General features: G+C 47.4%; 1 long non-coding RNA gene across 1 annotated transcript in view; it reads right to left on the bottom strand.

The window, feature by feature from the left end:
- Positions 1-393: 393 nt before the first annotated feature.
- LOC140116702 (uncharacterized) overlaps positions 394-16,193 on the bottom strand; it is a 34,575-nt gene continuing 18,775 nt past the window's right edge. Inside the window, exon 3 of the long non-coding RNA XR_011852922.1 lies at positions 394-499. This is a non-coding gene — a long non-coding RNA (uncharacterized lncRNA). The remainder of the gene's footprint in view (positions 500-16,193) is intronic.

The raw sequence follows: 16,193 nt of genomic DNA on the forward strand, positions 1-16,193 counted from the left end.
CAGTCAATATAGACAGACCAGTATGTACTTTGATAAAAGTCAAGATTTGTTTATTTAACTTTAATATGGTCTATTCTCTATTTTATGAGCTTCTTTGATAGGAACAGTAAATTACCTTGTAATGTGAAAAATCATTGCAGGTGAGAAATAACACCATGAGCACATGAAAAAGGCAGAAAATTATATTGCATGTCAAAAACATTTCATAATTAAAGTCATGGACGAATTTACATGTAGGCGCATTAGCTCTGTGTCCAGGTATGAGGCCATAGAACAGTGGTGGCGAACCTATGGCACTGGTGCCAGAGGTGGCACTCGGAGCCCTCTTTATGGGCACCCTTGCCATCACCACAGGGTAGAGTTTGCCAGACAGGACTCAAGGCCTCTTGCAGTCCCAGGTAGCCCAGGACCCCAGAACGAAGCTACAATGATAATCCAAACTTCTTCTCCATCTTTCTTCTACTGCATTGGTGTCCCTGGGGGCCTATACAATTTAAACCTGTGAAAGAGCAGGCAGAAATAAGTTACTGCTTAAATTGTCGCATTGGCACTTTGCGAAAAATATGTGAGTTTTGGTTGTAGTTTGGGCACTCAGTGCCTGAAAGGTTTGCCATCACTGCCATAGAAGATATGGCACAATGCACAACCCCCTCCCAGGGGAACCATAAAGTTGAATTGTATCGTATTGTATAAAGTAGTAGATGCGCCAAAGCTCTGGAGCCTGGTCCTGGGGTAAAATACTCTCATAGACATGTATTGCCAATCATTCATAATTTTAATTGCCACATTTAACTATGTTGCTCCCCCTAATTAATTAAGTGACCCAAATAATGTATTTCCTCCCATCTCTTATAGTTTTTGTACCCCTTTATAATTTTATTAACCTCTACTCTTTAATAATTTTAATGCCTCCATATGCTGCTCTAAAGAGAGCTCTAATATGAACATGAGAACTTGGGCACATCTGGTAACAGATTTGTAATGCAATTGTAATGCAATGGAATTGTTTAGGCAGGCTTGTGTACTAGATTACCCAAGGAACCAGCTGAGATATGTCATGCAGGGTAAAATTGGGTATTGCATTCTTAAGATCTTCTTTTCTTAATAAGGACCATCCATTTCAACCTGTGTAAAGAAGAGCATCTTCAAAACTACCGTGACCTAAGGTGCGGAGCTAAAACAGCCTTTACTGTGCAACTCTGTTTTTTTACTTCACAAATCAGTATCTCTAAGGCTACATTCACACTGCCGTATGGGGGACATATATACTGCTGAAAATATACACTGTATATACATCTCCCATAGACGGCAGTGGGGGCACGGAATATGCCGCAGTGCGCTATACTGTATATCAGTATGGAGTGGGGCGGGGGTGATCAGCGCACACCCCCTCCTCCTCTCCCCAGCGCCGACATGTGCCCGCCGTACTACGATATGGGGGGCACATATTGGGGCACATTTACTTACCTGGTCCCTGCGCGATCCCCGATCCAGACTGTCCGACAAGGATGAACTCTGCTGCAATTTATGAAGTTCTTGTGCCCGATATCCTGCATGTGTCGCTTCCTGCTCAGGTCCGCCGGAGTTCACCTTCTTGTTCCCGGTGTATGTAAGTGTATGGCTTGCAACACAATTTTTAAGTTAAATCCCGTGGTTTGTCCGAATCCGTCAGATCGTCCGCCGGCCCTCCCCCCAATTTGTGTTGCATGAAAGCTGGCGCAATTGCGCCAAACTCTGATTGCATGCGCCAAAAACCCCTTTAAATCCCCTGTCCCAGCAGCACAAAACGGAAATCACCGGGATGTCCGACGAAAGTGCAGTCCGCGGAGCCCCTAGTAAATGAGCCCCATTGTGCGAATGTAGCCTTAGAATTTACAGAAGATGTTATCCTCCTCAGTTTAGCCTGCTATGTCTTCTGGCTGTGCTGATTTCTCCTGTGATTCCATAAAGTTGTTTAGAAATATTTTTTCATGGAGGAGAGGGGCTGTGCTCTCAGATCTCTCTGGGGGGAAGATGGTGAGGTCATATGATAGTGCTCTCTGGTGTAGCTGAGAATGTTGAGCACTGTGGATGCAGAAGTCTACTACACAGAATAGTAAGGTAAAAGATTTTTCTTCTTCAATATTAATTCCTCCAACCCAGTCTGAGATTCTGCAGACCTTTTTCTGTCTCTATCTGTACCTCACATTCCCACATTATCTGCACATAAGATAATCTATTGGTCACACAGCACAGACTATACACTTTGTGTAACTTTTTCACTCCTGGTGTCTACTACTTATTACATGCCACATGCTGCCATGCTAGTCTCTAAATAGATCTTGTATATACACTATGCAATGTTAAAGGGATTATCCGGGTGTTAAAAATTACTGAGGGCCGGGCTGGGGTGGGCTATTTAAAAATAATAAACATCTACTTACCGGCATATCTCCTGTGCCACGGTTTGTCTCATCTGTGCGCCGGTTTGTTTACAGGGTTGCACATGGAACTTCCGGCCGGCCAGAAGTCGGACAGTCTGGATCGGGGATCGCGCAGGGACCAGGTAAGTAAATGTGCCCCAATATGTGCCCCCCATATCGTAGTACGGCGGGCACATGTCGGCGCTGGGGAGAGGAGGAGGGGGTGTGCGCTGATCACCCCCGCCCCACTCCATACTGATATACAGTATAGCGCACTGCGGCATATCTCCTGTGCCACGGTTTGTCTCATCTGTGCGCCGGTTTGTTTACAGGGTTGCACATGGAACTTCCGGCCGGCCAGAAGCTCCCATCCGACACCATCTCCCAGCACTTACAACGCTGAGAGATAGGGACGGATGGGAGGAGCCGGCACATCGCGGACCAGAAGCTTCCTGTGCGCGGCTTCTGTGCCCCTGTAAACAAACAGGGACATGGATCGAAGGGACTGCAGCGCGGGACATCGGCGGCACTGGAGGAGGTAAGTACATGTTTATTATTTTTAAATAGCCCACCCCAGCCCGGCCCTAAGTAATTTTTAACACCCGGAAAACCCCTTTAACTGGATTGAATTGTAGGAATCTTACTGGTTTTAGGGCTAAATTACTTAATGGGGTATTCCTACAAAGAAAATTGGGGCACATTTACTAAGGGCCCGAATCGCATTCTTCCGCCAGGTTTTCCAAATTTTACCGTTTTGCGCTAAATTGTCCCTGGTTTTTGACGCACGTGATCAGATTGTGTCGCATCTGCGCCAGCTTGCATGCGACGAAAAATGGGGGGCATGGCCGTCGGAAAACCTGACTGATTCAGAAAAATCGCGCTATTTAAAAAATAAATAAATTGTCGCTTGAGAAGCACTTACATGCACCAAGAATAGGATGGTGAACTCTGGCGGACCTCGGCGCAGCAGCGACACCTAGTGGATATCGGGCGCACAACCTTAGTGAATATCGGCAAGCTCCGAATCCTCGTGGGAGAACGCCGCTGGACCGCAACAGGACCGGGTAAGTAAATGAGCCCCATTGAGTCCTATATCCATCTCATGGCTCTAATCTGTCTCATCTCTCTTTTTCTATGTGTCATAGAAGTAGTAGAATGTTCAGAAGCAAAATGAAAGTGGGACAGTCCAGTTTTTTGGGTGCTGTCCCACCATCCAAAGCGGCTGGAGATTGTCTAGGGCAGCCCCACTCTCCCCTGCATTGTCCCACCTCCTCCTGGTCCTGTACTTTATAGCTGCAGACCAGCCAAAGCATTGGAGCCAGGAGGAGGCGGGAGCAGCCCCTGCTACCTCCTCACATGGTGTCTGGACAAGTGGCCCTGCCCCCTCCACAAGTCAGACATAGCCCTGTAGAAGAGAAAGTGACTGCTGCAGGGAAAATAGAGAAGGTAAGAGACAAAGTTTTTCTTTGGTTTCATACCAGGGGACAGGAGGCTACTATAAGAGGAGGTTGGAGGACAGGGGAACAAAGGAGGAGGCTGGTGGACAGGGGGCTACAGGAGGCTGGTGGACAGGGGGTACAGGAGGAGACTGGAGGACAAAGGGCCACAATAAGAGGAGGCTGGAGGACAGGAGGCCACAATAAGAGGAGGCTGGAGGACAAGAGACCAGAGGAGAAGCTGGAGGACTAGAGACCACAAAATGAGTGGGATAGAGAACAGGGGCTACAACGTGTGAGGAGAGGTGAGGGTAAGAGTACAGATAGTATTATGTATAAGTTTGCGGAGATAAAAATAGAAATGTTTTATATGTGGCAGAGTTGCATTAGGAGGTATTATATGGCTCCATAGGGGGGTTGGCCACAATAAGGGGGTGTTGTACTTTGTGGGGGCCATAAAGCTCGATATTTTAGTATGCTTGTGGGTGGGGCAATAGACGTGGATTATAAAAAAGGGGAGGGGCTTTTTCTCTTGCACAAAATTTGGTAGTTTTGACATTGTCAGCACACAACATTTCATAGCACAAAGGAATCAAGAAGTGTCTGCTCAGCTAGTGCCCACCCACAGTGCACTAAAACAAAGCTAGGACTTAAAAATATTTTTCTGTGTAAACATCACTAAGGGATTAAAATTCAAGAACTTTCTTTCATGGGCAAGCCTTTTTAATGAGAAAACAAAAGGAATCATGGGAACTGTGGGCTTCCTAAATTTGACTAAGTTTCAGGGCAGATACAAGAAGAGGTTTATCCATGCCCGCTTCATTGCTACTATTATTTGGTATGTCAGGCTAGCGGACACATTTTCACAAAACAAGTCACCCATTGAGATTAGTTCTATGAAATCATTTAAGTAGACATGGGCTGATTCTTGGCATTGATGGAAACCAGCTATGTTTGTGTGCATGAAGGTGTAGTAAAATGATTAACTAAATGAGAGGAATCATTAATGGAAATTTGCATTTATGGTTCATGCCTGTTAAAAGGTCATCAATATTAATACATAGGAGAGCCCATAAGGCAAAGGATACTGGACTTCGAAGCATTAACTCATTTATGGCCGCATGGAGTACCTGTATGTCATGGGGCCATTAAGAATGTATGAAGAGGACTCACAGGCTAAAAAATCTAATCTCCTCCTTTGCCTCGAACTGATATAAAAATAAACAAATAAAATAAAATACATGTTAGGAATCGCAGAATATAAAGACAGTTATACCCACCAGTGAATCCTGTAAATGAAAACAGCACCCAAATGTTTGCAGCACATAAAATTTGGAATTAAAAGTGATCAAAAGGTCATACTATACCCAAATAGGTAACAATTAAAACAATATCATTTCCTGCAAAAAAACAGATCTGTACACCAAAGTATAGAAAAGTTATTAGTGTCAGAACATGGCAAAACAAAGATTTATTTTTGTTCTAAATCTTTTAATTTTTAAAATGCTATGAAAACATAATAAGCCGCAATTTCCATAACAAAAAACCTGCTGAAAAGCCCAAACTCATCTTAAACGAAGTGAAAAAAAGAAAGTCAATACTCACCTTTCCGACAACCCAACAGGTGCTCTTCTTACATGGGGCAACAGGCTATGACGTCAGCTGCCAATGACATCAGAGAGTATGCGCGGCTGCCCGCACACACAATATGATGGCAGCAGCAGCTTTCGTCAGATCCTGTGTGCCCCAACGTGGCATGAACCTGTCGCTGACAGATGTAAAGAGACGACCTGTGGGGCTGTCGGAGAGGTGGGTATTAGACTTTCTTTTATTATGTTCTGGACCTATTATGGCTGCCTATATACTGGCTATATACTGGGGCTGCTGGCTGTCTATACTGGGGCTGGCAGCTGGATAGCTAAATACTGGAGGGTAGGGGGTTGCGTGGCAGTATACTGGGGGGGGGGGGCGCGTGAGGTTGGCTATGACCAATGCATTTCCCACCCTAGGCTTATACTCAAGTCAATAGGTTTTCCCAATTTTTTGTGGTAAAATTAGCAGCCTCGGCTTATATTCCATTGGCTTATACTCAAGTATATACAGTAAATAAATTTGATATCCCCCTGGCAGTACCTACCCAAAGAATAAAGGGGAGGTGTCATTTGAGCACACAGTGAAAGCCATACAATAAACATAGAAGTCTTATGCTGTGCCAGATTTATGTCTGATACTAAATGATATCTAGTTGCAATTTGGACATCATATTGGTTGGCTTCGAATTTACCAGCAAGTTTAAATGTCTAGGAGATTAGCATTATTTGCACCTCTAAGTCAGACTTTTTCTATCAAATCCTTCCCTTTTTGTCATTCTAGTCATACACATGCTCCATTCTCTAAAAAGCTTGATTCTAGTACCATATGTTAAAGTGAATCGCAGACTTGTATGGGCTATAATATTCATACATCCCAGGGCTCATGGCCGTCTTGATTTGATCCTTATAGCCATACAAGACCCACCATACTCTTCATCCATTCATTTATAATGTCTTTATACTGTAATGATATGCTCTAATAAAAAGCCATTTTTATGTAAGGTAACATCTTTTAACACGTCCTCTGCATTTTTTAAAGGAAATCCATCATCAAAATTAAGCATGATAAACCAGGGACAAATGATTCCAGGCACAGCGACTGTGGTAATCTTCTAAGATTTGTTATTCATGGCCTCCTTCCTTCTAAAATCAACCTTTATAATTAACTAATGAGCCAGAAGGTACCTGGGGGATGCTATGAATGGGATGAAATTATAACAAGGGAGCAGGTGGGACAGTGTAAGAGCCTGTGAAGCTGTAGCACAGAGGGGCCCTGGTAACACCCACCACAGCCCTTCTGGTGGTTCACCAGAATAAATTCAAAATTTGCTTTTAGAAGGAAGATGGTCATGGATTACAAATATAAGAATATCACCATAGTCACAGTCCTTGGTTTATAATGCATGATTGTGACCTTGAGTGCTCGTTGTTGTAGGCCTTGCATAATGTAGGTGCCCTCCTGCTAACAGATCTGAACATTTCTTGCCCAATATAAGGAAATAAACCCACAGCTACATTATAACTTGTTTAAATTTGTGCAACAAATAATACACTGGATAAAGGCAGTTTGACAGGAGCACCATGTTGATACATGCCTCCCTAAGCAATGAGATTATTTCACAATATTTCATTAAGGTTATAATAATCATATAAAAACTGGCAGAGAATGCCATGTGAACAGTGTGCCAATAGTGCCTGCTTTGTACTGATATTGCATCAGTGTGGGATGATTACATACAAATTCCAGAAGGAAGTGTAGCATTAGTTCCTGGGAATCACTTCAGTACAAATATATCTAAGTCTACATTTATTCACACGACCGTTGGAGGACGTATATATGGCCGCTGTATACACGCCCCCCATAGGCCGGCAAAGGGCCCATGGAGAGGTACACACATGTCCTATCTTTCCCCACATTACGGCTTCCAAATTAACTCAAAATGAACATTAGAAATTAATTTTGTTTTTGTGTGTGTGTTTTTACTCATAAAAGACCCCTGGGGGATATTTTCACTTTTTCTTTTTTTTTCTTTTACTTTATTTTTTCTCTTTTACATGTTTTCCCCTGTAACTGAGGAGCATCAGTTACAGGGGAAATGACCAGCTGTGACTCGGGATTGTGATCAGAGCTGTACTGGGTCTAATTAGACCCTGCAGCTCTGTTTAACTCCTTTAGGCCCTGGTCACACGTTCCGCTAGGCGTCCATTCATAACGCGACGCTAGCGCACAGGGGGCGAGCCTCGGCCCGAAGGCACATGCGTTTCCGGGGATCAGCTTATCAATCCACTATCCACTATCCACTATCCACAGCTTTAAGCCTCTGCCTGGGAGGTCACAAGTTAACTGTTCTAACCAATGATATGCTCTGTCATTAATGTGAGGAAGGATTGTGCTGGTTGGATAAGTGCTTGCCACCTCATAAGGGGGAGTTTATAAAACCCCTTGTGGGTGGGAGCACTTAGTCCAGTCTTCACGAGGAGGTCGGTCCTAAAGCAGAAGTGGAGCCAGTGTTCCAGACCAGGAAGCAGAGGTGTCCCAAAAGACGAGGCCTGAGGACAGAGATCCACCATCAGGAGTCTTTTACCAGCCCAGCCTCTTTACCAGGTCCATCTTTACCAGCCTAGCTTGAAGCCATTATCCGAGCTGTGAGCAACCACCTTGCAGTGTGCAAGAATTTGCGATCATTTCAGTTCTAAATCTCCCCCTATGTATCAATTCATCACCTGTGTGACATCACATTACCAACATTTATCCACTTAAAGTAAACCTAGAAGCTTTCTATAGAATGACTGCAAGCAGAGATATAGAAAACCATGGGGAATTGATAAAGAAAGTATATTGGAAAATTGCATAACTGCCCATCATACAATCAATAACATCATTTGCTGAAACAGGAACTTCTCCCAAGTACCGGAAGAGCATTTCATTCTTAGGGGGGCTGCATCAGGCATTTCATTACTAGGGGCTGCTGCAGGGCATTTCATTCCTGGGGGAGGATGCTGGCCATTACATTACTAGGGGAGGCTGCTGGGTATTATATTAAAGCAAGCTGCTGGCAGTACATTACTAGGGGAGGCTGCTGGACATTACATTACTGGGGAGGCTTTTGGGCATTACATAGCTGGTGGAGGCTGCTGGGTATTACATTAGATGAGGCTGCTGACATTACATGACTAGGTGAGGCTGCTGGACATTACGTTACTAGGGGAGACTGGTGGAAATTACATTACTGGGGAGGCTTTTGGCATTACATTGCTTGGGGAGGCTGCTGGACAATACATTTCTAGGGGAGGCTGCTGGACATTACATTTCTGGGGGAGACTGTTGGGCATTACATTACTAGGGGAGGCTGCTGGACATTACATTACATTACTTGGGGAGGCTGCTGGGCACTACATTTCTAGGGGAAGCTGCTGGACATTACATTACTGGGGAGGCTGATGGGCATTACATTGTTGGGGGAGGCTGCTGGGCATTACATTGCTGTGGGAGGCTGCTGGGCACTACATTTCTAGGGGAAGCTGCTGGACATTACATTACTGGGGAGGCTGATGGGCATTACATTGTTGGGGGAGGCTGCTGGGCATTACACTACTAGGGGAGGCTGCCTGGGGCATTTTATTACTGGGGGGGCTCTGACCAATACATTTCCCAGCCTAGGCTTATACTCAAGTCATTACGCTTTCCCAGTGAGTTGTGGTAAAATTAGGGACCTAGGCTTATACAGGCGGTCCCCTACTTAAGAACACCCGATTTACAGATGACCCCTAGTTACAAACGGACCTCTGGTAACTGGTAACTTACTGTACTTTAGGCTTAGGCTACAATAACCAGCTATAACAGTTATCAAAGGCGTCTGCAATGAAGCTTTATTGTTAGTCTTGGTTGTCTGGAGTTACAATTATAAAGTATACAGTTCCGACTTACATACAAATTCAAATTAAGAACAAACCTCCAGAACCTATCTTGTATGTAACCTGGGGACTGCCTGTACTTGGGTCGAGTATATACAGTATTTATATTTTCTCAAATACTTGCCTGTGTGAAGTTGAAAAACATTGATACAAGATTAAAAGAAATGTATGTGTCGTAAAAATGCCAAGTGAGTCAGGCTGAACATGAAACTACTCCAGTCAGGTAAGATTCCAGGCAGTGCATATGTTTCATGTGAATGTATTATTTATTTCACGAGACTCAATTACCTTCAGCTTTCTTCTTATATTATGTGCACACATACCCACTTAGAATGGCCAGCCCACTCCACAAGGTCAGGTATAAGTGCAGTGGTTATTCTCTTTAAGAAAAAAGTCAGAACTTTGTCTTCTCATCTACATAAGAGGCTCTGGTATGAGTCTGTCTAAAATTGGAGTCCTCCATGCAGGATTTTTATCATCCATCAAAATGACAGATGACATAATGGATACCTGGCCATTTCCATTCCAAATAGTATATCTTATTGTGAGTCATTTATTAAATGGCGATATCCATTTGTTACCAAATGTTATAAATGTAGGCCCGTCATTTTGTATTTGACAGTGCATACATAGGCATAGATCATGTGATGGACATGCAGGTGTCACACAGTCAGAGAAGGTGTCACACAGTCAGTGAAGTGAGTCTGACAGGATTCAGTCAGAAAGACTAGCCAGTCAGACCAAGCAGTGAGTTAGACAGAGAGAGGAAAGAGGTATCATTCTACCTTCCAGGGTGATACCTGAAGCAACTCAGGACAAGCTGAAGCATCCTACTAGGACACAGCTACCTCCCAGCCTGCCTTTGCATCCAGGCTGATGATCTACTCCTGTGGCTCCCTCCAAATGCATCTCAGCACTCCACCATTTAGTTAAGGCTCGTTGCTGCGGTTCTTGTCGGTTCCAATAAAGAACTGTAAGTTGTTTTTGTTCAACCTCTGCCTCCGTCTGGTCCCTGCTACTCTGGCTGCCATCATCACAGGCACCCTGTCCACCACACAGAGACTAATACTCTAGACACCAAAGGGTTGCCCCAGGGAGATCCGCTATAGCAGCCTCTCCCTCATCATTTCTTGCCAACACCACCCTACTGGAGACCTGCCTCCGGTTCCCCCATACCAAGCACCGTGACACTAGCGTGCCTAGGCCGCAACCGCCAGCCACTCAGGTACTGCGGGCCCCGGCTGACTCCAGGCCCCGAGAAAAGGCTTGGCCCCGGTGGGGATGTTGCAAGTGGCGTCACGAACACAGGATCATTACTTGTGCCTTATTCTGGCACTAGAGACTATCCTTTATTGAAAAACTACTGTGCTGCCTAACCCTGCTACCATTCGGGTATAGGCTCAAGTGATTTTGTGCTATATTTCACATTGACTTTATTACTGCTGCCAAGCGCTGTCAAGCATCGCTCCAGCAATCAGGGGGTTAATCCCTGCCAACGGACTCTGTTAGCTCAACTACAGTTGGTGCAGAGCGGTTGAAGCATTTACCTGTGCTGTGGTGCAGCAAGTATTTGCAGCAAATCCTCACTGGCGGGAACTCCAGAGTCGTCACTAGGCTCCGCCCCCTGCGCGAGTGGCGTGAAGCACCGTGGAGGAGGAGCTGGAGCGGGTGCGGCCGGCAACGAAGAGGGCTAATCGGCCATCTTGGATTTCGGCGCAGGCCGCGCCTGAAGCCTGCCAGCAGCGTGCGCCTCATCCGGAGTTCCGGCGCACGTGTCCTGCGACTGGAGGAAAACACAGCTGAGCATCACTGAGCCCCTGCTGCCTGCCCGACATCGGGAACGGAGTCCTCCATGCACCGGAGCTGTCCTGTCACCGCGGCTGATCCTGAGTGAGTACCGCTGGGGAAGTTAAAGGGGGGTAGAGATTGTTTCCAACGCTAGGTTATTGGCTCACCTCCCAGGGAATAGTGACGGTGTCTTAAAGTGCCCACGTCCCATTCTAGCCATCGCCCATAGCAACGGACATTGTGTAACCCTACAGACTTCCCTCAGCTAGGCCAATCATGTCCGTCCAGGACGAAGATACGGGACTGGAACAAGTCCCGTCCCCTGGTCCCTCCTCAGGGTACCGGAGCATGTTAAGTCCTCCAGAGAGTCCCTTCAGCCCTGCTACTGCTAGTGGCCCTGTGACCCCCACCATTATGTCTCTGACTATGCCATACTATCCGGGGGCCCCCTGGTTACCCCACTACGAAGGAGAATCACACACTCTCCCTGAATTCAGGGACAGGTTGTTAGCCACCTTCGCCCTGTACCCGTTCACAGAGGAACAGAAAGTGGGCATTCTAACCGGGCAGTTGAAAGGACACGCTCTCAGGGAAGTCAAGTCTTGGCCCCGAGAACAGTGTCAGAATGTGGTCCAAATTCTTGATAGGCTGCGCAACACCTTTGACAAGTGTACTGCCTCAGAGTTGAAGCAGCAATTCTTCGGGAAAAGACAGAAGCCCCAAGAGTCCCTCCGAGACTTTGCCCTCTCCCTACAGGAGACATGGAAGGCCATAACCCGTCTTGATCCCAAAGACGCTGAAACCTCTGATCAAACCCTGAGGGAACAATTCATTAATGGACTTGTTGATAGAAATCAAAGGTGTCAACTAAAGATCATCTCTTCTCAACATGCCCAGGCCTCCTTTCTTGAGTTTAAGGAAATTGCCATTGACATATTAGGGGACCGACCGCCTACTGGACCGCAGAAAGAGCCTGAATCCGTGGAAATGGAGGACTCTGCTCTAGCTTGCCATCCAACGCAGTCGACATCACCTACTCCTGCGGCTACGGAAGTTGCTGGCTTAGCAGGACAGATCCCTAATCTGGCGGACACCCTGCATAAAATACTCGATCGTTTGACCCAGTTGGAAGTGACTGTCTCCGCTATGAGGAAGAAAGCTCCAGAGAACTCTGTACGGTCAGCTACCCCTCGTGACTCTCCGGCCAAACAGCGCCCAAGAGAAGCGAAGTCGTAACCATCAACGGAGTTACCCTACCAGCCTTAATTGATACCGGCTCTCAAGTGACCACCCTCCGGAGTGCTGCCTTCGAGAAATGCCGAGGAGGAGCATCCTTAGTCCAGCCTCCCAAGGCTTACTTGAACATTATTGCTACGAACGGAAAGCCCGTACCCATCCGTGGCTACTGGGAGCCCACGCTAACCATTGGAGACACTGAGTTAACCAGGCAGGGCGTAGTGGTGACACGAGTGCCCGAAAACGGTAACTTCTCCCTGGTACTGGGTACCAATGTCCTCCGCAACTGCTACCCTGAAGTGCTGAAGGCTCTCCATGACTCCCTGCCAACAGTGCCCAACGGTTCCCGGAAGGTAATTCAGGAGACTATGCAGGTTCTAGCGGCGCAACAGAAGTTTGCTGGCCCTAATGGTGAAATCTGCAGAGCCCAGATCAAGGATCCCCAACCTGTCCGCCTTCAACCTGGGACTGAGACGTTAGTATGGTGTCGAGCCTGCATAGGCGTCCAAGGTCAAGACTACCAGGCGATAGTAGAACCTCTACCAACTGATGAAGACCTGCCCATTCTAGCCGCCAGGAGCCTAGTCACTGTATCCCGAGGACAAGTACCCATTCGACTACTAAATGTGGGAGACTCCCCAGTGGATCTGAGAAAGTACCAAGCCGTAGCCACTCTCTTCAGCGTCCATCCTGAAGACTTGGTGGAAACCTCTCTGTCTGCCTCCCAACAGTTGGAACTGAAGCAAAGTGCTGAAGGTGAGCCTGCCGAGCAATCCTGGTGGCTTGAGCTCAATATTGGAGACAACGATTTTACTCCTGCAGACCAAGTACAAGGTGTCCTGGATGTCGTTATGAAGCACCACCAGGCCTTCAGCAAACACCCACTGGATTTTGGTCAGACTACCCTGATCCAACATACCATCCCTACTGGCTCTCATCCCCCTATCAAGGAGCGATACCGGCCCATACCTCCAGCCCGCTACCAAGAGGTGAAAAAGCTGGTACAAGAGATGAAGACAGCCAACGTTATCCGGGAGAGTCACAGCCCATGGGCTGCCCCGCTGGTCCTTGTGAAGAAGAAGGATGGAACCCTTCGATTCCGTGTTGACTATAGGAAGATCAACAATATCACCCACAAGGACGCCTATCCTCTGCCTCGATTCGAGGAATCCCTCGCAGCCCTAGGGTCAGCTGCCTACTTCTCTACCCTGGACCTGACCAGTGGCTACTGGCAAGTGGCCATGGCGCGAGAAGACATAGAGAAGACGGTTTTCACCACCCCAATGGGTCTGTTCGAGTTCAACAACATGCCGTTCGGGCTATGCAACGCCCCAGGCACATTTCCACGGCTGATGGAGAGATGTTTGGGTCATCGCAACTTCGAGACCGTCCTGCTATATTTGGACAACATCATCATCTACTCCAAGACTTATGAAGACCACCTCCACCATCTGGCTGAAGTCTTCCAAATCCTGACCCAACATGGGTTGAAGGTCAAGCCATCCAAGTGCCACCTGCTACAATCTAGCATCAAGTACCTGGGACATGTGGTGAGCGCTCATGGAATCGAGCCAGATCCAGAGAAGATTGCAGCTGTTCACGACTGGCCTACCCCATCAACCATACGGGACATCAAAAGCTTCCTGGGATTTGCCAGTTATTACAGGCGTTTTATCCCGAAGTTTGCCCAGCTGGCGGCTCCCCTGCAAGAACTCCTAAGGGGCCTGCCAAAAGAGAGCCAACGTTCCCGAGTATCCATTGAGTGGACAGCCGCATGAGAAGCTGCCTTCCAGATGCTCAAGCAACGGTTGACTGAGCCTCCGGTGTTGGGATATCCAGACTACAGTCTGCCTTTCACCCTATACACTGATGCCAGCAAGCAAGGCCTAGGGGCTGTACTATCCCAGCTCCAAAACGGAACTGAAAGGGTCATAGCCTACGCCAGCCGTTCCCTCCGAGAACCGGAACAAAACGACCAGAACTACAGTTCCTTCAAGTTGGAGTTTCTGGCGTTAGTCTGGGCTGTGACCGAAAAGTTCAAGGACTACCTGGCTGCATCATTCTTCACTGTCTTCACAGACAATAATCCCTTGGCGCATCTGAACACCGCTCGTCTTGGAGCACTGGAACAACGGTGGGCCTCCAGACTTGCCAACTTCAACTTTACCATCAAGTACCGGGCTGGTAAGACCAATGACAACGCCGACGCTCTGTCACGTCTCCCTGACCAGTGGGAGGGACCCTCCACGGATGCTCAGTGGGAAGATGTGGAGATGCCAGCCCGGTTTGTTCTATGCCCGGTTGGTGCGTCAAGATGCCCAGAGAGTTTACTCCTTACCGTCAGAGGCAGCGCCAGCTACTCCTCAAGAAGAGTCAGAGCCCCCTGCGGAAAAGGACCTCTGGATAAGCCTTCAGGAGAAGTAATGGACTATCTCTCTAGTGGGCGAGTGCCTGAAAGAATCCGCCGCAGAAGAGCTGATGGAGAACTGTCTCAATTGTGGCGCCAGAGAAAGACTCTGAACATGCATCAGGGTCTGCTAAAGAGAAGAACTCTGGACCCTATCACTTATGACCGGCTGTACCAGATTGTGATTCCCAGGAGGGACGCCAAGATAGTACTGGATATGTAACATGACCAGTCCGGACACTTTGGCGCTCAGAAGACTGAAGCCACCCTCCGAAGGCGCTTCTACTGGGTCAACATGAAGCCCGACATTGAAGCCTGGTGTCGGGAATGCCCAGCCTGCGCCATCGCTCGAGGAGAGCGACACAATCAAAGGGCCCCTCTACATCCCATTGTGAGCCAACGGCCCTTAGAGATCCTGGCATTGGATCATGTGAAGTTGGAGCCCAGCAGATCCGGTCACAGTTATGCTCTCACGATCATCGACCACTATACCAAATTTGTGGTTGCAGTACCTGTCAGAGACCTATCTGCAAGGACCACCGCAGCGGCCCTAATCAACATGCTGAGGACTCTGACCCCTGCAAAAAGGGCTGACTGGCCAAAACTGTTGCCCGAATTAGTGTACCTGTACAACAATACCACTCATTGCTCCACAGGATACACCCCGCATTATCTGATGTTCGGGAGACACGGCCATCTCCCTGCGGATATGACCTGGGACATGGAGTCCCCTGATTCCCAGTCTTTACTCCCCCAGACTGACTGGGTTCACGAACACCAGAGGCGCCTGGCGGATGCCAGAGAAGTTGTGGATCTGCGGTTGGAAGAGGCCCGAGAGAAACAAAAAAGGGACTTCGATCGTAATGCCTGTGCTGAGCCTCTTGCCCCAGGAGATCGAGTGTGGCTGCGCAACAACCATCCCACCAGTAAGCTAGATGGGCGTTGGGAGCGTGAGCCATACCTAGTTAGGGACAGTCTCTCCCCTGAAGTCTACGAGATTTCAAGAGGAGACCGTCCACTACTCCGGGTACATAGGAACCGGCTGAAGAGATGTCTTCGTCCTTTTGCCTCTATGTCCACACCTCTCACCTCGACCCCCAACTTACAGACCTCCTTGTGTTCACCTACCCCCAGTTTCCTAGAACTTGTGACTGTGCCTCAACTCTGTTTTGTTGTTTCCACTCCAGTAAGAGGTACCCCAGAGAGACCATCATCACCACCGCAGTCTCCAATACTGCTGCCTGTGGAGGATGATCCGGCTCCAGAGTCTGCAACCCCTGAAATTGTTTACGAAATTGTTTACGAAATTGTTTACAAAATTGTTTACAAAATTGTTTACAAAATTGTTTACAAAGCTCTAAAGGAATCCTGTCAACAAGATACACATACAATTAAGGTCGAACTAAGTTCCTATATC

Source organism: Engystomops pustulosus, chromosome 2 (assembly GCF_040894005.1).
Source record: "Engystomops pustulosus chromosome 2, aEngPut4.maternal, whole genome shotgun sequence".
Lineage (NCBI taxonomy): Eukaryota > Metazoa > Chordata > Amphibia > Anura > Leptodactylidae > Engystomops > Engystomops pustulosus.